This window comes from Convolutriloba macropyga, chromosome 3 (genome assembly GCF_964194025.1).
Source record: "Convolutriloba macropyga chromosome 3, txConMacr16.3, whole genome shotgun sequence".
Lineage (NCBI taxonomy): Eukaryota > Metazoa > Xenacoelomorpha > Acoela > Convolutidae > Convolutriloba > Convolutriloba macropyga.
In genome coordinates, this window is record NC_134470.1 from 1255292 (window position 1) to 1278736 (window position 23445).

The 23445-nt window shown below is 35.5% G+C and overlaps 2 protein-coding genes across 2 annotated transcripts in view; both read left to right on the plus strand.

Moving 5' to 3' along the window:
- The window catches only part of LOC142335861 (S-adenosylmethionine synthase-like), a 63828-nt gene extending 45128 nt beyond the window's left edge, over positions 1-18700 (plus strand). The window contains exon 9 of the mRNA XM_075384191.1: positions 17588-18700. The gene's annotated coding sequence lies outside the window, so the exon portion shown is untranslated. The remainder of the gene's footprint in view (positions 1-17587) is intronic.
- The window catches only part of LOC142335862 (coiled-coil domain-containing protein 77-like), a 385771-nt gene that overhangs the window by 59549 nt on the left and 302777 nt on the right, over positions 1-23445 (plus strand). The window lies entirely within an intron of this gene.

Consider the following 23445-nt stretch of genomic DNA (forward strand, 5'->3'; position numbering starts at 1 on the left):
ACATCAGTAGGTCATACATATTCTTAATCGAAATATAAACATCTGAGTCTTAATGAAAACAGAACTTTTTGAGTGCAGATCTAGAAACTATCGCGACTCTTTGCTGGCTATCTACCAGCTATGTTTTTAATTTCCGCGTTTTTCAAAAATAAAATTTGTATTGGGACTCTGTATCAATTTTTCTAGTGGAAAAGTTCTGAAATCGCAGGGAATTTTATTACTTTAAAGTTCAAAATTCAATGTTTGAGTGCCACCTTAGCGTGGTTTTTTTATTTCGTTCTCAAGATTTCTGTTACGACCATATGACGTGACAGTCTGCTTTTTGTTCATTTGTTCATGCAATTCTAACTGAAAGGCGAGTGTAACGTGATTTTTTACTCTCAATAGAGCGAGTTTTTTATTCATTTGCGTGATTAAGTTTTTGGTCACACTTGACTTACCTCTTTCTCAAAAATAACTTCCTCACTCTCCAATTGACTTTTTTTTTACTTTAATTCAGAAAGGTAATGTTAGGTGAGTGTAAGTCAATCTAATTGAAGGTTATTTAATCGCCGCTAATAGAAACATCAGTAAGTCATACATATTCTTAATCGAAATATAAACATCTGAGTCTTAATGAAAACAGAACTTTTTGAGTGCAGATCTAGAAGCTATCGCGACTTGTTTCTGGCTATCTACCAGCTATGTTTTTAATTTTCGCGTTTTTCAAAAATAAAATTTGTATTGGGACTCTGTATCAATTTTTCTAGTGGAAAAGTTCTGAAATCGCAGGGAATTTTATTACTTTAAAGTTCAGAATTCAATGTTTGAGTGCCACCTTAGCGTGGTTTTTTTATTTCGTTCTCAAGATTTCTGTTACGACCATATGACGTGACAGTCTGCTTTTTGTTCATTTGTTCATGCAATTCTAACTGAAAGGCGAGTGTAACGTGATTTTTTACTCTCAATAGAGCGAGTTTTTTATTCATTTGCGTGATTAAGTTTTTGGTCACACTTGACTTACCTCTTTCTCAAAAATAACTTCCTCACTCTCCAATTGACTTTTTTTTACTTTAATTCAGAAAGGTAATGTTAGGTGAGTGTAAGTCAATCTAATTGAAGGTTATTTAATCGCCGCTAATAGAAACATCAGTAAGTCATACATATTCTTAATCGAAATATAAACATCTGAGTCTTAATGAAAACAGAACTTTTTGAGTGCAGATCTAGAAGCTATGGCGACTTTTTTCTGGCTATCTACCAGCTATGTTTTTAATTTTCGCGTTTTTCAAAAATAAAATTTGTATTGGGACTCTGTATCAATCTTTCTCGTGGAAAAGTTCTGAAATCGCTGCGAATTTGATTACTTCAAAGTTCAGAACTCAATGTTTGAGTGCCACCTTAGCGTGGTTTTTTATTTCGTCCTCAAGATTTTTGTTATGTCCATATGACGTGACAGTCTGCTTTGTGTTCATTTGTTCATGCAAATCTAACTGAAATGCGTGTGTAACGTGATTTTTCACTCTCAATAGAGCGAGATTTTTGTTCATTCGCGTGATTAAGTTTTTGGTCACACTTGACTTATCTCATTCTCAAAAATAACTTCCGCACTCTCCAATCGACTTTTCTTTACTTTAATTCAGAGAGGTAATGTTATTTGAGTGTAAGTCACTCTAATTGAAGTTTATTTAATCTCAGCTAATAGAATCATCAGGAAGTCATACATATTCTTAATCGCAATATAAACATCTGAGTCTTAATGAAAAGAACAGAACTTTTTGAGGCAGATCTAGAAGCTATCGCGACTATTTTCTGGCTACCTACCAGCTATGTTTTTAATTTTCTGGTTTTTCAAAAACAAAATTTTCTTTATTTGAAGTTGGTCAGATCTCCTATAGGGTTTATGCAAACTTTTTATTTAAAAAAATTTAGAGGTATTTGTATTCCTAAGGCCAACCAACTTCTGTCCTCCAAAATTTTGCTGGCGATGACCGATAAATTTATAATGTTGGGTTGAGCTCGCTGTTGGTTGTTGGATTGATTTTAAAGAAACTATAGACAGTCACGAATATGATTTCAGGAAAGTCAACAAAATGTCCCTAAAGTTTTCAGCTAGCTAGCATATAAGTAGTAAATATGTCAACCAAAAGCTGTTTTTGTGAATTTAATGGTCAGGTAATTTAAGACAAGTTATTTTGAAAAAATCACAAATTTTTTGTTCCTTTTCTCTAATGGAAGGAATTAACTTAAGTTTTTTGTAACTAGAAGTTTCCTGAACTCTTTTCTAAACTTCGTTTGTAGTTTGGTTTGAATTTTTAGAACACTAAATTGCTTCTGATGTTATTTACATCAAGGAAAAATTTTTAATATTCCACTTTTCTTACTGCTTTTGTTGTTTGCCTCTGCTTGTCTTTTTTGTATCGAACAAAATTTTGTGTTGGTTGTGAGTTTCTCTGTTCTCGTTTTCTTGCATTTTTGATAGGTAGGTAATGTTAGCTTTCGGTTTATGTTGGCTTTCAGTTTGTGTTTTATTAAATGTTTTATTATTAAATGTTATAAAGTTATTAAGATTTGTTTTGCTCGTAAAGGTCAACTGGTTTAAAGTTGAAGTCAGAGACTGCCTTTCTTTCGATCGTAATTGAGTTGACCTGCTATGTTTTTAATTCCTTTTAACAATCACCACTTTGACTTCTGACTTATCTCACTCAGTGTTTCAACTGAATTGAATTTAGATTTCATTCAGCACATTTATGCAAATACGTTCGAGTTCAAAAAAAGGAATCAAAAGATAAGCGACAGGCAAATCAAGCACGGGCACTAAGGCCTAACCTAATATTTATGGTTTTAGTGCATTACTTAATCAAAGTTTCTTTGAGTATGCTGCTCACTGCTATTAGCATTAAATTTATTGACCTCCAATTTTGAGGGTGAGTTCATCATATTGATTGAGTGAAATGAAACCGGGTAACAATTGGTACTCTTTTTGACACTTTGAAAAAAGTTAGGCTGTCGTCAAATGTTTTTTCGAATTTTCTCTGACTTTCAATCCCAACATCGGCTTGTGGGAACAACGGCGGATATTTTCCAGCAATCTGCAGGTCGTTTTTCTCTCGCCTCGTGAAGACAGAAAAGGATTCTGTTTGGTTGAAGTTGAGTCACTCCGTTGCTTCTGGGGTTCAAAAGTTGATTTTTAAGATACTAACACAAATTTTTGAATACATCTGTAAGTTGTATTTTTTTCGAATTCCTTTTCATTTTTCGTTTAGTTTCTGTGAACCAAAATTTTGTTACAATGCTTTAATTTTAGTAAAATTTGTTCAGTAGCTCTTGATCTTTAGCGCATCAGATGTGTACCTTTTCTCTTTCCATACAAATATTTTCCTTGTTTGGAGGTGGGACCTTGGCATTCTTTCCGATGGTCATTTAGTGATTTCTTTCATTTTTATTGTATTTAATATATGCTTTTTTGAAATATCTCTTCACATTTCTTGAGGTTTTAGGGAGTGTATGTGAAGTGGAATTTGAGTTGTGACTTTAGTCATGCCTGAAGGTTAAAGGGACCGAAGAACGTGCAAGTCGTGAATTTCTTCAAACCTCATCAAAATAGTCTTTTGTTTATATTGAGGGGTTTGCGTACCCGTGCGGCATTTTCATTTGTTTTCTATAATTTGTTTTAATAAGCTATAATTTAGCACGCGTGCTTGTTAACAGGACTCCAAGCACTTTCCAGGAACGCTGTTTTTCAAGGGTTATATGCGTTGTTACTTTTCCATGTCTTCCTGTTATCAGTCTTAGTTCGTCCTGCTATCTTTTTAAATTTGAGATTAATTGGTTACTGTCTTTACAATCCAAATGATTTGGAGTGTATTGGTGAGTTGTCTTCTTTTAGGATCTTTACACATTTTTTCATTTTGATGCCATTGCGAAGTCACTTGAAGTTTACTCCAATTTAGTAAGAAGAGCAAAAGTGATTAGTTTCCGGCTTGGACTTTTTTCTACGCTGTCGTCAAAAGTTTTTTTTAATTTTCTCTGACTCTCAATCCCAACATAGGCTTGTGGGAACATTTTTATTGTTTTTATCATATGCTTTTTTTAAAATTTATCTTCACATTTCTTGAGGTTTTAGGGGGTGTATGTGAAGTGGAATTTGAGTTGTGACTTTAGTCACGCCTAAAGATTAAAGGGACCGACAAACGTGGAAGTCGTGAATTTCTTCAAACCTCTTCAAATTAGTCTTGTTTATTTTGAGGGGTTTTTGTGCCCGTGCGGCATTTTCATTTGTTTTCTATATTTTGTTTTCTTAAGCTTCAATTTGGCACGCCTGCTTGTTAATAGGACTCCATGCTTTTTCCAGGAACGATGTTTTTTAAGATTTATATGCGTTGTTACTTTTCAATGTCTTCCTGTTATCAGACTTAGTTCGTCTTGTTATCTTTTCTAATTTGAGATTAATTGGTTGCTGTCTTTAAAATCTAACTGATTTGGAGTGTATTGGTAAGTTGTCTTCTTTTAGGATCTTTAAACTTTTTTCCATTTTGATGCCATTGCGAAGTCACTTGAAGTTTAATCCAATTTAATAAGAAGAGCAAAAATGACTAGTTTCCGGGCGTGGACATTTTTCCACGCTGTCGTCAAATGTTTTTTCAACTTTTCTCTGACTTTCAATCCCAACATCGGTTTGTGAGAACAACAGCGGCTATTTTTCAGCAGTCTGCAGGTCGCTTCTCTGTCGCTTCGTGAAGACAGAAACGGATTCTAATTGGCTGAAGCTGAGTCATTCCGTTGCTTTTGGCGTTCAAAGTTGATTTTTAAGATACTAACACAAATTTTTTTGAATACATGTATAAGTTGTGTTTCTTTCGAATTCCTTTTAATTTTTTGTTTTGCTTTTTGACCCGAAAATGCGTTACAATGCTTAAATTTTAGTAAAGTTTGTTCAGTAGCTCTTGATCTTTAGCGGATCAGATAGGTACCTTTTCTCTTTCAATACAAATATTTGCCTTGTTTGGAGGTGGGACCTTGGCATTCCTTGCGTTGGTCAGTTTAGTGATTTCTTACATTTTTATTGTATTTATCATATGCTTTTTTTAAAATATCTCCACATTTCTTGAGGTTTTAGGGAGTGTATGTGAAGTGGAATTTGAGTTGTGACTTAAGTCACCCCTAAAGGTTGAAGGCACCGACGAACGTTTAAGTCGTAAATTTCTTCAAATCTCTTCAAATTAGTCTTTTGTTTATTTTGAGGGTTTTTTGTGCCTGTGCGTCATTTTCATTTGTTTTCTATACTTTGTTTTCTTAAGCTTCAATTTGGCACGCCTGCTTGTTAATAGGACTCCATGCTTTTTCCAGGAACGATGTTTTTTAAGATTTATATGCGTTGTTACTTTTCAATGTCTTCCTGTTATCAGACTTAGTTCGTCTTGTTATCTTTTCTAATTTGAGATTAATTGGTTGCTGTCTTTAAAATCTAACTGATTTGGAGTGTATTGGTAAGTTGTCTCCTTTTAGGATCTTTAAACTTTTTTTCATTTTGATGCCATTGCGAAGTCACTTGAAGTTTAATCCATTTTAATAAGAAGAGCAAAAATGACTAGTTTCCGGGCGTGGACATTTTTCCACGCTGTCGTCAAATGTTTTTTCAACTTTTCTCTGACTTTCAATCCCAACATCGGTTTGTGAGAACAACAGCGGCTATTTTTCAGCAATCTGCAGGTCGCTTCGTGAAGACAGAAACGGATTCTAATTGGCTGAGGCTGAGTCATTCCGTTGCTTTTGGCGTTCAACGTTGATTTTTAAGATACTAACACAAATTTTTTTGAATACATGTATAAGTTGTGTTTCTTTCGAATTCCTTTTAATTTTTTGTTTTGCTTCTTTGACCCGAAAATGCGTTACAATGCTTAAATTTTAGTAAAGTTTGTTCAGTAGCTCTTGATCTTTAGCGGATCAGATAGGTACCTTTTCTCTTTCAATACAAATATTTGCCTTGTTTGGAGGTGGGACCTTGGCATTCCTTGCGTTGGTCAGTTTAGTGATTTCTTACATTTTTATTGTATTTATCATATGCTTTTTTTAAAATATCTCCACATTTCTTGAGGTTTTAGGGAGTGTATGTGAAGTGGAATTTGAGTTGTGACTTTAGTCACCCCTAAAGGTTGAAGGCACCGACGAACGTTTAAGTCGTAAATTTCTTCAAACCTCTTCAAATTAGTCTTTTGTTTATTTTGAGGGTTTTTTGTGCCTGTGCGGCATTTTCATTTGTTTTCTATACTTTGTTTTCTGAAGCTTTAATTTGGCACGCCTGCTTGTTAACAGGACTCCATGCACTTTCCAGGAACGATGTTTTTAAGGTTTATATGCGTTGTTATTTTTCAATGTCTTCCTGTTATCAGACTTAGTTCGTCGTGTTATCTTTTCTAATTTGCGATTAATTGGTTGCTGTCTTTAAAATCTAACTGATTTGGAGTGTATTGGTAAGTTGTCTTCTTTTATGATCTTTAAACTTTTTTTCATTGTGATGCCATTGCGAAGTCACTTGAAGTTTACTCCAATTTAATAAGAAGAGCAAAAATGACTAGTTTCCGGGCGTGGACATTTTTCCACGCTGTCGTCAAATGTTTTTCAAATTTTCTCTGACTTTCAATCCCAACATCGGTTTGTGAGAACAACAGCGGTTATTTTTCAGCAATCTGCAGGTCGCTTTTCTCTCGCTTCGTGAAGACAGAAACGGATTCTAATTGACTGAAGCTGAGTCATTCCGTTGCTTTTGGCGTTCAAAGTTGATTTTTAAGATACTAACACAAATTTTTTTGAATACATGTATAAGTTGTGTTTCTTTCGAATTCCTTTTAATTTTTTGTTTTGCTTCTTTGACCCGAAAATGCGTTACAATGCTTAAATTTTAGTAAAGTTTGTTCAGTAGCTCTTGATCTTTAGCGGATCAGATAGGTACCTTTTTTCTTTCAATACAAATATTTGCCTTGTTTGGAGGTGGGACCTTGGCATTCCTTGCGTTGGTCAGTTTAGTGATTTCTTACATTTTTATTGTATTTATCATATGCTTTTTTTAAAATATCTCCACATTTCTTGAGGTTTTAGGGAGTGTATGTGAAGTGGAATTTGAGTTGTGACTTTAGTCACCCCTAAAGGTTGAAGGCACCGACAAACGTTTATATCGTAAATTTCTTCAAACCTCTTCAAATTAGTCTTTTGTTTATTTTGAGGGGTTTTTTGTGCCTGTGCGGCATTTTCATTTGTTTTCTATACTTTGTTTTCTTAAGCTTTAATTTGGCACGCCTGCTTGTTAACAGGACTCCATGCACTTTCCAGGAACGATGTTTTTTAAGGTTTATATGCGTTGTTACTTTTCAATATCTTCCTGTTATCAGACTTAGTTCGTCGTGTTATCTTTTCTAATTTGCGATTAATTGGTTGCTGTCTTTAAAATCTAACTGATTTGGAGTGTATTGGTAAGTTGTCTTCTTTTAGGATCTTTAAACTTTTTTTCATTGTGATGCCATTGCGAAGTCACTTGAAGTTTACTCCAATTTAATAAGAAGAGCAAAAATGACTAGTTTCCGGGCGTGGACATTTTTCCACGCTGTCGTCAAATGTTTTTTCAAATTTTCTCTGACTTTCAATCCCAACATCGGTTTGTGAGAACAACAGCGGCTATTTTTCAGCAATCTGCAGGTCGCTTTTCTCTCGCTTCGTGAAGACAGAAACGGATTCTAATTGACTGAAGCTGAGTCATTCCGTTGCTTTTGGCGTTCAAAGTTGATTTTTAAGATACTAACACAAATTTTTTTGAATACATTTATAAGTTGTGTTTCTTTCGAATTCCTTTTAATTGTTTGTTTTGCTTCTTTGACCCGAAAATGCGTTACAATGCTTAAATTTTAGTAAAGTTTGTTCAGTAGCTCTTGATCTTTAGCGGATCAGATAGGTACCTTTTCTCTTTCAATACAAATATTTGCCTTGTTTGGAGGTGGGACCTTGGCATTCCTTGCGTTGGTCAGTTTAGTGATTTCTTACATTTTTATTGTATTTATCATATGCTTTTTTAAAATATCTCCACTTATCTTGAGGTTTTAGGGAGTGTATGTGAAGTGGAATTTGAGTTGTGACTTTAGTCACCCCTAAAGGTTGAAGGCACCGACGAACATTTAAGTCGTGAATTTCTTCAAACCTCTTCAAATTAGTCTTTTGTTTATTTTGAGGGGTTTTTTGTGCCTGTGCGGCATTTTCATTTGTTTTCTATACTTTGTTTTCTTAAGCTTTAATTTGGCACGCCTGCTTGTTAACAGGACTCCATGCACTTTCCAGGAACGATGTTTTTTAAGGTTTATATGCGTTGTTACTTTTCAATGTCTTCCTGTTATCAGACTTAGTTCGTCTTGTTATCTTTTCTAATTTGAGATTAATTGGTTGCTGTCTTTAAAATCTAACTGATTTGGAGTGTATTGGTAAGTTGTCTTCTTTTAGGATCTTTAAACTTTTTTTCATTTTGATGCCATTGCGAAGTCACTTTAAGTTTTCTCCAATTTAGTAAGAAGAGCAAAAGTGACTAGTTTCTGGGCGTGGACATTTTTCCACGCTGTCGTCAAATGTTTTTTCAAATTTTCTCTGACTTTCAATCCCAACATCGGCTTGTGGGAACAACAGCGGCTATTTTCCAGCAATCTGCAGGTCGCTTTTCTCTCGCTTCGTGAAGACAGAAACGGATTCTAATTGGCTGAAGCTAAGTCATTCCGTTGCTTTTGGCGTTCAAAGCTGATTTTTAAGATACTAACACAAATTTTTTTGAATACATGTATAAGTTGTGTTTCTTTCGAATTCCTTTTAATTTTTTGTTTGCTTCTTTGACCCAAAAATGCGTTACAATGCTTAAATTTTAGTAAAGTTTGTTCAGTAGCTCTTGATCTTTAGCGGATCAGATAGGTACCTTTTCTCTTTCAATACAAATATTTGCCTTGTTTGGAGGTGGGACCTTGGCATTCCTTGCGTTGGTCAGTTTAGTGATTTCTTACATTTTTTTTGTATTTATCATATGCTTTTTTAATATATCTCCACATTTCTTGAGGTTTTTGGGGAGTGTATGTGAAGTGGAATTTTAGTTGTGACTTCAGTCACCCCTAAAGGTTAAAGGCACCGACGAACGTTTAAGTCGTGATTTTCTTCAAACCTCTTCAAATTAGTCTTTTGTTTATTTTGAGGGGTTTTTTGTGCCTGTGCGGCATTTTTATTTGTTTTCTATATTTTGTTTTCTAAAGCTTTAATTTCGCACGCCTGCTTGTTAACAGGACTCAATGCACTTTGCAGGAACGATGTTTTTTAAGGTTTATATGCGTTGTTACTTTTCAATGTCTTCTTGTTATCAGACTTAGTTCGTCTTGTTATCTTTTCTAATTTGAGGTTAATTGGTTGCTGTCTTTTAAATCTAACTGATTTGGAGTGTATTGGTAAGTTGTCTTCTTTTAGGATCTTTAAACTTTTTTTCATTTTGATGCCATTGCGAAGTCACTTGAAGTTTACTCCAATTTAGTAAGAAGAGCAAAAGTGACTAGTTTCTGGGCGTGGACATTTTTCTACGCTGTCGTCAAATGTTTTTTCAAATTTTCTCTGACTTTCAATCCCAACATCGGTTTGTGAGAACAACAGCGACTATTTTCCAGCAATCTGCAGGTCGCTTTTCTCTCGCTTCGTGAAGACAGAAACGGATTCTAATTGGCTGAAGCTAAGTCATTCCGTTGCTTTTGGTGTTCAAAGTTGATTTTTAAGATACTAACACAAATTTTTTTGAATACATGTATAAGTTGTGTTTCTTTCGAATTCCTTTTAATTTTTTGTTTTGCTTCTTTGACCCAAAAATGGGTTACAATGCTTAAATTTTAGTAAAGTTTGTTCAGTAGCTCTTGATCTTTAGCGGATCAGATAGGTACCTTTTCTCTTTCAAAACAAATATTTGCCTTGTTTGGAGGTGGGACCTTGGCATTCCTTGCGTTGGTCAGTTTAGTGATTTCTTACATTTTTATTGTATTTATCATATGCTTTTTTAAAATATCTCCACATTTCTTGAGGTTTTAGGGAGTGTTTGTGAAGTGGAATTTGAGTTGTGATTTCAGTCACCCCTAAAGGTTAAAGGCACCGACGAACGTTTAAGTCGTGATTTTCTTCAAACCTCTTCAAATTAGTCTTTTGTTTATTTTGAGGGGTTTTTTGTGCCTGTGCGGCATTTTCATCTGTTTTCTATATTTTGTTTTCTTAAGCTTTAATTTGGCACGCCTGCTTGTTAACAGGACTCCATGCACTTTCCAGGAACGATGTTTTTTAAGGTTTATATGCGTTGTTACTTTTCAATTTCTTCCTGTTATCAGACTTAGTTCGTCTTGTTATCTTTTCTAATTTGAGATTAATTAGTTGCTGTCTTTAAAATCTAACTGATTTGGAGTGTATTGGTAAGTTGTCTTCTTCTAGGATTTTTAAACTTTTTTTCATTTTGATGCCATTGCGAAGTCACTTGAAGTTTACTCCAATTTAGTAAGAAGAGCAAAAATGACTAGTTTCCGGGCGTGGACATTTTTCCACGCTGTCGTCAAATGTTTTTCAAATTTTCTCTGACTTTCAATCCCAACATCGGCTTGTGGGAACAACAGCGGCTATTTTCCAGCAATCTGCAGGTCGCTTTTCTCTCGCTTCGTGAAGACAGAAACGGATTCTAATTGGCTGAAGCTAAGTCATTCCGTTGCTTTTGGCGTTCAAAGCTGATTTTTAAGATACTAACACAATTTTTTTTGAATACATGTATAAGTTGTGTTTCTTTCGAATTCCTTTTAATTTTTTGTTTTGCTTCTTTGACCCAAAAATGCGTTACAATGCTTAAATTTTAGTAAAGTTTGTTCAGTAGCTCTTGATCTTTAGTTTTTGTTGCCGATGAGACAATCAAATAGAGCTTTGATTTGTGAGGACACGGGAAGAACTGGTGTACCACGCTATCAAATCGTTATACGGAAGTCGACCTCTTGATGAATCAAACGTGCCAGAGTGCATCTCCATTGAGGGCGTTTTCTTAGTTGAGCCACAAAAATCTGCCTACTTGTTTCACAAATTTACTTTCGTTTTTACAACTTTAACAAAACGCTCTGTTTCTATGCGCGACACAGAATGATCCCACAATCCTATTTGAAAGCATAAATTGCAGCTTGTCTTCATATCTAAAAACATTACAGAAACGTTTGCCTTAGCGCTGCATTTTGGATTTTGGCAAGCTGCTGCAAAAATAGCCATGGTTTTTGGCTCAATTTTGATAAGACATGGGGAAAAGTGGGTTCCCGCAGGAACCAAAAAAGCCTGAGTGACCATCAGTTTCGAAGGAATTCTTTATGGTCATCAAAAGGGTGCTGCAATGATACCAATATAAACAAGTTAGGTTTCTTTCTTGCTTTTCCTTATGTTTTGCTTCATCAGATCAGCTTGTCTCTTTATTAATTGCTCTCAAACGAAGTTTGTAGCAATTATATTAGACCTGTCGGTCTTTTTTAATCTTATTTTTTGCTTGTTTGTTGTCTGACGCATTTGACTTTTCGACCTCAAGTATAGGATGAACAGGTAGCGCCCAGCCGGCATTGAGTTCTCTTAGAGCTTTTCAGCTCACTAGTCTCCAAGTATGCGATTCAGCGAAACTGCTTTGGAGACTTATATTTATGGTGTGAATGATGGTTTTTAGAGGTTGATCCCCCCTCACTTAGCCCCCCCCCCCCCCCCCCCACCAATCCCCACCCCTGCAGATCATTCAGGCCGTAAATGGCCCGTGCCGCCAAAAACCAGCCCCCGGTGCACCCCTCCCCCCGCCCGCTGCGCTTACCTCAAGCCCCTTCAATTATGCTAAAGCCTCACTAAACCGTAGCCAGCTACTGACGAAGCCAACCGTTCGGTGGTCGTTTGAGAGCCATTTGCCCGACGTTAGTCGGTTATGTTTTCTTACTCCTGGCCCTCAATTTTTGGATTTTTATTTTAAGTAACGTGGTAAATGCGGAAGCATTAAGTTGGGGAGCAGTTCTCTACGTTACTTTACTAGTCTCTGACAATGCGATACAACGGAACTTTTGAAGTTGAAGAATTTAAGTTTGACGTGAAGTTCTTATTCTCGAGAGTCAAGTTTCACCAAAAACGGCCAGCAACAAGCTTTCAATTCAGGCGTTGTTAACATTGATTGTGATCCCTGTTTGAACAAGAACTCCTCTGGTTTATTTGCCTATCTTGCTTGTCCAGGAATCAGCTGATCCTGTGGAAGCAGGAATATAATGATCAGGTGATAATGCATTTTTGGCTTTAGTTGCTTCTGTTTCCAATTTGGCTTTTGTTTTCAATGCTATGAACATCTCAAACAACGTTCCGCTGATCTGAACAGATAGCTTTTAGCACACATTGTAGACTTATGTTGCTGGGGTGCATCAGATTTTTTCAGATGAATTTTTTATTTCCAGATTTTGTAATGTTGTAATGTCCTTTAATCACTTTCTCAAATAGCAACTTTGTTCAATTATTGACAACTCACCAGCTGAATATTTGTTCCTGACTTTTGGCTTTTCTCTTTATCCGAGATTTATTAGTAATTTTAATTAAGATAAGATTTGATCAATACAATTGTGACTTTTGTATTTGAAAGTCTAAGAAGTTTACTTTCTATTTTGACAAATTTTTCTTAGCACTTTTTACTTCAACTTTGAAAAAGTTTTAGGTTTAGAGCTGGAAACCAGTTCTTAATTCTTCGCCCACCCAGCTATCAGTATCTCAAGTAGAGCTAAGTTTAACATTTTTCTGCTTTTCTTAATTGCTCTCAAACGAAATTTGTAGCAATTTTTTTAGTCCTGTCGGTCTTTTTTAATACAATTTTTTGCTTGACCCATTCGTCCTCAAAAATGGGATAAATAGATAGATCAGCGGCATTGAGTTCTCTTAGAGCCTTTCAGCTCACTAGTCTCCAAGTATGGGATTCAACGAAAATGCTTTGGAGACTTGTATTTATGGTGTGAAGGGCGGTTCTTAGAAGTTGACCCCCCACCCCACATCAGCCCCCCTCACTTAGCCCCCCCCCCCCTCCCACCAATCCCCACCCCTGCACATCGTTCAGGCCGTAAGGGGCCCGTGCCGCCATAAACCAGCCCCCGGTGCACCCACCCCCCCTCCCACCTCCGCTACCTCATGCCCCTTCAATTAAGCTAAAGCTAGCCTCACTAAACCGTGGAGAGCTACTGACGCAGTCAACCGTCGATGGTTGTTTGAGAGCAATTCGCTCGACCTTAGTCGGTTATGTTACTGGTTTTTATAATTTCAAGTTCTGGTGCAAATGAAACTTTTCTAATACTTGAAAAAGGGTAACTGAATGGTTTAGAGAAGGAAATGGCTCTGAAGGTATTAATATCACTAAATGTTGGCATGTTTCTATAAAATTTAAGAATTTTCAAGTTTTAGTCATTTTTGCTAGTTCCTGTTTGTGTTTGTCACGTTAATCGTTTTTGTTACTGAAGTGTGGTGCTATGGAAACTAATCACGGGCCCTTTACAGATAGCTTCTTGCACACATTGTAGACTTATGTTGCTGGGGTGCATCAGATTTTTTCAGATGAATTTTTTGTTTCCAGATTTTGTAATGGTCCTTTAATCACGTTCTCAAATAGCATGCCACCAACTTTGTTCAGTTTTAGACAACTCAGTAGCTGAACTTTTGTGCCAGACATATGGTTTTTTCTCTTTATCCGAGGTTTAGTAGTAATATTTAATTGAGATAAGATTTGGTCAAAACAATTATGCCTTTTGTATTTGAAAGTCTAACAAGTTTACTTTCTTTTTTGAGAAATATTTCTTAGCAGTTTTTACTTCAACTTTATTTTAAGTTTAGACCTGGAAACCAATGCTTTATTTTTCGCCTACCCAGCTATCAGTTTCTCAAGTAGATCTAAATGTAACTTTTTTGGATTTCTTAATTGCTCTCAAACGAAATTTGTAGCAATTATATTAGACCTGTCGGTCTTTTTAATACAATTTTTTGCCTGAACAATTCTTTGACTTTTTGTCCCCAAAAGTGGGATAAACAGGTAGCGCCCAATCGACATTAAGTTCTCTATGCCGGTGAATTTGGAGTGAATTAATTGATCGAAGAGAGGAATATTCAACAAAAATTGATGAATTTTGTTAACGGAAGGCGTTTTTACTAAAGCTGAGGGCAGAACTTAAGCGTTTTAGGAAAGTTTCGATCGAAACGTAAAAGTCGCAAAGCAGTGCTATGCAAATTTTGGAAATGGCTGCAAAACTCAAGATAACAATAGGATTCTTAGAACGACGATGACCAACTAGTTAGGTTAGGATTATTGAACAACGGTCAATAGAAATTTTGAATGTTTAATGCAAATTCCACCAATGCAAATCAATTATCTGTTTTACTCTTCTACCGGCATTGCATTTTCTACTGGTGCTCCAGCTCAACGTTCGACATGGGTGAAAATTTTATGGAGCTTAACCAAGCATTAGTTAACTAGATAATTATTTGGGTGAGTCTATAGATTCTTTAATAACTAGATAATTATTTGGGTGAATCCAATTAGAGATCAACAGATTTTTACATTTTGCTATTAATTTTTTTACCAATGTTTAAAGCCAAAATATTTTTTCTGAATTTCAGTTTGTTTCTGTTTGTAAGCCAATGCAATATAACTGGCTTGTTTGACAATTATTGATGTGCTTTGTTTACTAACTTATTAATTGCCATCAAACAAAATTGCTTCTGACTTAACTTCACTCACTGTTTCAACTGAATGTGTTTTAAATTCTTTCACTTATTGAATTACGTTTAGGGAATACTGTCAAAGCGCAAAACAAAAAGAAATGAACAGCAAAAGTAAATTGGCACCACCCCCTTTTTTACGAACTAAAAAAATCGATTTTTGAAGCACTATTACTTCAAATATAAATCACATTTTCAATACTGTTATTAATTGCTCTCAAACGAAGTGTGTAGCAATTGTATTAGTCCTGCTGGTCTTTTTAATGCTATTTTTCGCTTTAACGAATTGACTTTTCGTCCTCAAAAATAGGATAAACAGGTAGCGCCCAGAGGACATTAAGTTCTCTTAGAGCCATTCAGCTCACTAGTCGCCAAGTATGCGATTCAACGAAACTGTTTAAGAGACATAAATCATGGTGTGAAAGACGGTTTTTAGAGTTTTACGCTCTCCCAGTTAACATGCCACACCCTCAGTTCACCGCCTCTCCCCCTCGTTCCCCTCCAGCCATTTCCACCCTTAACCCCAATTGCTTGACACCTTCCCGCCCCCTTGCTTCCTCCGCTCCATCCTACTCCCTAAGTAAAAACTAAAGCTTGCCCAAGCTGCAGCCAGCAACTGACCAAGGGTGAAGCCAAGCACTCTCCGCCCTTGGTTATGTTTATAATTTAGGAGTTTAAGAGCTATTTCCTAAATTATTGTCCTAATTTCCCCGCCGATTTTTACTCCATTTTTGGTACCCTGTTGCTCACATCTTGTTTTACTTTGCGAATGTTCTGCGTGCTTATCATCTCAAACTTTTGTAGTCCAGAAGACAATTAATTAAATTTTGAAGTACAGTATTTGATTTGGGACTCCAAGTTTTGGTTTGGGACTCTTTTGTGATATTCAGAGTAGTTTTTTGTACAATTGTTCTTGGAATATTATGTTTATTTTTCGTGCAGATTTTGAGAATTGTTCCCACTTGTTGTTCCTAGCCAGGCCAGAATTTTTCAGTTTTCTGAATGAGAACTTTTTGAATTGTATTTCAATTGTTTTCCTGTTATGTTATTGTTTCTTTGTCTGACGCTTTTTGCGTATTACATTGGCTCACAAAGAACAGCTGATAGTCATTTTTTAAATGACGTTTTCATATCACTAACAGCATTTACGCGGGTGACGTCTCTGCTCACGCTCTCTCACAGAAGTTTTCAGGTCGTATGGTTTTTAATTTTTTTCGAACGAAGTTTGAAGCAATTATTGTATACGTGTTGGTCTTTTTTATGCAAAATTTTTGTTTGGCCGATTTGACTTTTCGAGCTACTTTTACGCCCTTGGTTTTTTTGTTTTGTGTAATCCATTTTTTCTCTCATTCACGAGTGTCAGCAGCTGAACTCAAGTGGCAGTAGTTCACTATTAAAAATCAAATGAAAATTGCGCTAAAACTTGTGTAATTTTTCTCACCTTAAGTTTTATTGGTGGTTATAGTGATATATAATGACGTCATTGGATACCTCCTGGGTGTATTTAGTTATTCTTCCTTCCCCCTTCGAGTGGAGAAGGATGCAATAGATTTGAGCTCCTACTAGTTGTTCGAGAGCAATTCTTCCGGCGGTAATCGGTTATGTTCATACGTGCCCTCACTCAAATTGACTTTTGCACTTTAAAACTTAAGCTCAACTATAGAAACGTATAGAAAGAAACTGTATACTTTTAAGCGTCGTCGATAACTTCAACTGATTTCTGTATCTGTTTCTATCGGTTTTCTACGGCACTATTTGGAAATGTGCCGACTAGGTTTTGTCACAGGCAATTGAGAACAAATTTTCAGTGATCAGACTGTCTTCTTCCCTTTTTCTCGGGCATTTATTTTTTGTAGTGTCTTGAATTCGTGTTTCATTTAAACAGCTTTCAGTTAGAAGATTTGATTTACTTTTCTATTGGCAGGAATTTCTCGAAATGAGGTTTGTTTCAAAAGCCATTTTGACTGCTTGTTGGAAGATTGTGATTGATTTCCTTAATGCTTCATTTAGACATGCTTCATTTATTAAAGAAACTATAGCTTGAAATTTGTGCTGGAAATTTGTGTTATGCTCAAACACCAATCAAACCTTTTCGTTTTAATTTTTGTTTCGATTGTGCTCGTGTGGAGTTTGATGTAATAGTTAATATAGTTGAGCATGCTTCTGCTTAAAAGCACACTTAGCTGTTTTAGTGTTAAGAGACACTGGTTTTATTTGTTCCATTCAATCATTGATTCCTTCCTCGAGTTAGTATTTAAGATGATCTTCAAAGGGGAAGGTAAGCAAAGGATTCTCTGGTTTGGCTAAAATCAAGCTTGGGCAAGCTGGGCGGAGTTTGTCAACCTGACCGGTTTAAACTAAATGTAACCGAGTTAAACATTTGTTTGCGATACAAGAGTCCGTGTTATGTTTACTACAGTTGAGAGGAAAAATTTTGCATCATTTTCGGAAAATCGACTATTAAGAATGTCAGTTTGTTTGCAAACGAACCTCTGGTGGATTTAAAAGTGGATTTGAGTGATTGACTGTTATTTATGGTATATCGGAATCTCATCATGGTCATATTGACGGGGATTAAAAGTAATGGTATCATAAATGTGAAAAGCCATAATGGTATTTACAATTATTCCCTCAAATTTTAAATCACACAAAATTTTATGGTAATGAAGAACAACAAAAGAGCTTTGTTGACATTCGCAGTATAAAATACATACTCGAAAGCGAAAATGATTTTTTTCAATTTGCTATTGATGGATTGTTTTTAGGTTATATGTGTTATGTTATTATAACTAGCCTGTCATAAGGCAATTTTGTTACGTATTTTTAGATGCAAAAGGCAAGTCAGCTTTGAAAGCAGTGAAACGATGCAAATAAATTTACAAACATTACAAACAACTGACGACATGAGAGAGGTACATGAACTCTCATCAGCCAACTCTAGGGGTCAACAACCAACAGCTGCGGTATAAAAACTGAATCTCATTTATTGGACAAACTCAACACTCCATAACTGATGAGGGGCTACTTAATATTTGTGTATCATCATCATTATTCAGAAACATTGCTTTAATTTCCATATTGAGGTAGTTTTGACGTATGTAGGCAAATTCCACCCCCCCCCCCCCTCACGCAGCCCTGTCCCCTTTCGAAAGATTTAGATTATCAGTCGAATGGGATATACTTGCATTGCCTGATAATAGGATTTATAACAGCGGGTTGCGAACAGTGAAGTTCGTCTCTTTCCACAATTCGGACGTAAGTGTATAAAACGAAATGGCTGCGGTCGCAGTGACCTGAAGCAATTTGCAAGCTCTGTTACGATATTAATTACAACTAGAAGCAACTAGAATCTAAATAACAACGTACACCTATTGTTCTTCGGGTATGATGAAACGAGTTCGCTGGTAAAATCTTCAATTTTAACCCCCCCACCCCTTTGCTTCAAACTGTCCCCCATTCTGAAAAGCCTATGTACTTTTTAGGAACTTTTCAACAATTGCTCACGCCCTTTTCGAAGAGAAAAGGGTAGACTTCTTAAATAGTGTGAACATAGCTTCCTCCTGGATTAACTAAACCTGTTGGCAATAGTAGATTATAGTTGAGGGGTAAAGATTCTATTCCCAAAGAGGGTGAAGATTACTGAAAAGATTCCTTTCTGTTGTGTACAAACACTTTGTTTTATATATAATTAGTTCCTTTTTGGCTATGAGTTCCTGTTTAACTTCATTTACCTCATCAAATGTGCATTTGGAGTGTTAATATTGTGTTTTGTTTCCATGTGAAGAGACGAGATGATGCCTTTTAAGGGTTTAGTACTCACTATTCATATTATCCTCTGATCTGATGTTGGTATTGATTTATGACAAAGCGGATGCAATTCGTCTGTTCATTCTTTATTGCTATGTATATTTTTGTAGCTCAATTAAAGCCTTTACCTATGTATTTTTTAAAATTAAATCTGAATCGGAATTGAGACTGTTGTGCCTCAACCAGTACGTTATGCGTCCACATTCGTAGAACGGTGCTAAGACCAATCGCAAGACAAGAAATCGAAAGCAAAAGCTGGGACAATAGATCAAAAAGGAAAACGTTCAAGTTAAATAATGGCTAATCAGATTTAAGCACTCGTATAATACAGCGTATATCGTTGTGATGATTTTTTATTGTGATAGATTCATCGTCTGGCTACAATCTCGTCAGCACCCAAATAATTATAACGCAATTTTGGTTAAGAGATTTATATAGGGTAGATAAATTTCATAGTTCTCTGTAATAATTTCAGGTTTTTCAGCTGTTCTTGTTTTCGGTACTATTATTTAATTTGTTGTCTTTTGAATTTCAGCTAGGCTGCACAGTGATAAACTGTCGCGCAGAAGATCGATCAAATAAAATAAACCAAAGGTTTAGCACTGAAGCAATCGCAACTTTGTTACTCAGCTTTTCCCCTCCTCCGCTCTTGTACGCTGTTGCAAATTAGATTGCCTTGAAATAAGTTAATTCACAATGAGGCCTGTAATTTGAATTCTGGTTATATGGATAACAACGGTAAGAATATTACTTGCACATCAATAGAAAGGACAAACTCAAGACAATTTATTATTAACATTACTTGCACATCAATGGAAAGGACAAATTCAAGACAATTTATTAAATTTACTTGCACATCAATGGAAAGGACAAACTCAAAACAAATTAGTAATTAAGATAATAATAACATTATCCGTGGTTGACTTTCCAAAACTAAAGCAAAAAATGCTCACAGTACACCAACTGGTCTTGCAATTACCATCTACCAAAGTTCGGTCTCACTAAACTCCCAATGATGTTTCTTGTTCTCTCTGCTTTTTACCTCAGCTTCTGAAGTTCAGTCCCACTAACACAACTGCTCTTTTCTCTCTCTCTCTCTCTCTCTCTCGCCTGTAAGAAAATCCCTGTCCAAAACTCTGCACTCTCTGTGCAGAGTTTTGTATCACTTCAATTTAAACTGAACCAACACGCTCTTTTCTTCAACAAACCTTAATCTCTTGAAAAAACATTGGAACTTACATTTGAAATCTGTCACATATCTTAGGAGGGCTCTATTTATTGTTTAAACAAACAATTGCAAAATTATGCTCTGTCAATCAACTGCTGCTAACCATTGTTCAACTTCCATGTTTTGTTATGTAAACGACCTTTGAACTCTTATATAATCAAACCCACTCCGCTGCATCATGCATATGCACATGTCATTTTTATTCCTGTTGGCTTAGTTAGCAAACGTTGCTTTGAAAAGCTCATATCGCTCATTTTCCTCTATCAAAATCAGCTAACTACAATCAATCGGTGTCAAAAACCATGTGTTGAATATTCAAATAACTAAATTCAACCCTTAAGCTAAGAGCAATTGTTATTTCCAAATTTCAAACCATTTCATTCAATTCAGCCAGTTAAAAACCGCCAAAAAATACCAGCATTTCCAAAATCCTTGAATTTTACCTCTCTCATCCAGTGATCAATTATTCTAGATGAGTGGTCAAGTTGATAAAGATAAGGTGCACCTACCCACAAATTTGTACGACTTGACTCCTAATAGAACAAGAGCAGGTCAGAATCACTTCGGGTAAAATTTTTAGGAACTGTAGGGCGCCAACTAATCGCATGCCAAAAATTAAGTCCTAGCATTATCCGTTTCGAGTCGTTTGCCTTTTGGGGTTTAAAGGGTCGTGAGCTCAAATCAGTCTTCTAATTTTGATTGCCCGCTTCAAAACTAGTGTATCTACAATTACCACTTCAATATCAAGTGCTAAAGAGCTTCACTTGGAAATACCCCAATTTTTATCTGCAATAATTAACTGCGAAACGCTCGTCTCTTGGCGCTAGAATCAATTGCATATCATGCTTATTCATTTTAAGCCAATTTTCGCGCACATTTTTCATTAAGATTTTCATTTTTCACCCAAAATTTAAAACCTTCAGATCACGTTACTTCGGTATTTATTACTCAGGGTTGGGTAGTTGGATTGGCCCGGAAACCATACCAACGCCAGAAGACCATTGTGTTTACATGCAATCAAAAGTTGGTTAAAGTTCGCTTATTATATCTACCTGCGTGGGAGGGGGAGTGATCGGCCGCCGCCAGCCTCTTTTTCATAAAGCCACTAGTTAAGTTTATCTGGTAAAACAGATGCTTCAGTTCAAATTCAGATTCATTTTTTTTTCAAAATGGCTAGTTCACTTCAAATGTATATTTGTTCTCTAATGGATTGTTTATTTTAATTCAGTCATTTGGACTTTGGCCTGATGCACAATTAACACTTTGCTAAGTAACCGAAAAATAATGGCAGCTCAATTTGTTTTTGTTCAGTCTTTTGCTTGTTTAAGATATATCAATCAACTTACCTTAGTGGTGCCTTCGAAACAATAACCTTTTCATTAACGAATGCTATACTGAAATACCTAACTTTACATAAATAAGAGAGAAATCTAATTTTGCTTCACTTAATTCACTTATGCCAATTATAACTTAAAATTATATTTTCTACACTATTGTTCAGGTTTTATTAGTATAAAACCTGTTTTTTGACGGTAAAATGACAATACATTGGGCAAATTTTAGCAGCCATCTTGTTTTAGCGGTTTTGGCAGCCGTCTTGACTTTCACGTATTGCATTTTAAAATTTTATTTTAGGCGATCTTGCATTATATAAAGACTCTGAGTTATTGCCGGAATTCTTCCGGCTGTTTTTATTCTGATTTTTCATTGACAGGTTGCAAAGTCACATGCGGCATGTAAAAACAAGGGTTTTTGGGGTCAATCGTCAATCTATTGAACAAGAGTCAAAATCACAGAACTTCACTATGGTTTTTGTTTCTACAACGTCCTGTCCTCAGAGAATGAAAAAATATGAGTGAAAAAAAATCTTATAAGAGAACGTGTTTTGTTTGCTCAATTTCAGCATTACCGAAGCAGGTTATTTAGTTTCATCCCAAATAACTGTATACAACTTATAGAATTTCTACGTTTCAGACTCTTTTTCAACTTTTTAAGCATTTATTAAACAAAGAATTTTCGACCTATTTGCTCTTTTGCCATTTTGGTCAATTTCAAGTTTGTAAATTCTTTTTGATTTTCGCTACCGTATAGTGGTTTCATGGCGGCAGTTGGTCTTTTTATCTGTTCAGGTGAACTGGGTAGTTTTAAAAAAATGACAGCTAATATAGTTAACTCTTTTTAATTATTTGCTATCAAAGTTTGCAATTATTGTAATGTGCGTCTTTTTGATGCAAAATTTTTGCTTGACCGTTTTCTAGAAAATAGTATCGGTGTGACTTCTAGAGTGATTGTTTCACGCTTGACTTTTCTCTTTCTGAATGATTTCAATTGCGATTATGCTGCAATAAAACTGTTGGAAAAATGAAACCGATTTAAAGAAAAGATTGTTCGTGAAGTTTAGTGGTTACCGTCCAGAACTCTTATCCTGGAGGTCGCGGTTTTGAACCGCTTCCTTATCGGAAGATTTTGCATGGCAAAAAGTTCTCTGGCTTATGCCCCTTGTAAATTGATTGCCTCACCAGTTGTTCGAGAGCAATTCGTCCAGATTCAATTGGCTAATATTTGTCTATTTTTGATGTTTTTGTGCATCTTGGAGATTTTTAATTGATTGATTAGACCTTTTCAATTCTATGGGTAAGTTAATGGAGACACTTTTTTGTTTTTACTGAGCGAAACAAAATAGTTTTCGTTGATAACTGTGTTTTGAACTGCATCAGTAGTATCTGATTCAGAAAAGATTAATTGACATCAAAAAGTTTCTTGTGAAAATTTGGGACAAAATTTTTGGAGATGAAAAAATTTGTCACAAATTAAACATCACTAGACAACTTGGTAGAAATGTAACCATTTGAATTTTTTTCTTTGATTTGTTTTTAGTTATTCAGGTTTTTTTGGTTACATATCCTATTTTTATATTTTAATCAGTTACTGGCGGAATCAGCAGCTCTCGCAATTAATTCTGTAAAGAAACTTAGTTGGTTTTGCAATTTAAGCAGATTTATAAAGTATTATAGTGAGAGCTAAAATATACATTTCCAAATACATTTTTTTTTCATTTTGTTTGATGTGATGTTATTTGAAAAGAGTAATTTATTAAGTTGATTTGTTAATTCGATTGTGTTCTTGGATGTGATTAAGGTCATTTTGTACTTTGAGTCCGTTCCGGCTTCTAGTTTTGTTTTTAAGATGTGATAACAAATTTTTATGAATTTTGATGTCAATGTGGAATCCTGATTCAGGTCAAACCAAAACAGGATGTGGAATGAAAACACGAATGGCTATTTAGTGCAACAATACTTCACTCTAATTTCAAGATGGAGGGAATAAAAGGTGTCCGGACAAAAATTCTTCAACTAATGTCTATGCAGGACATTATTTTTCATTCAGCAAATATGCGCAAAAACGGGCAGGGTGAAAATAAAAGGAAACCGTAGAAACTATTAAAACCCAGGCACTGAGACTTACTGTTCAAAGACTTGGTCCATTAGGTCATTCGAGATTTACACAGTATACTGCAAACTAGTATACGTATTAAGCTTGGAATAAACAATGCGTCGTCAATTTTTCTCTATTTTTTCTCAACTTTTCGATCACCTTGCCTGTCAGTCAGTAGGTTCAAATGTTCCTATTTGTTGGCCGGTTATGTTTCT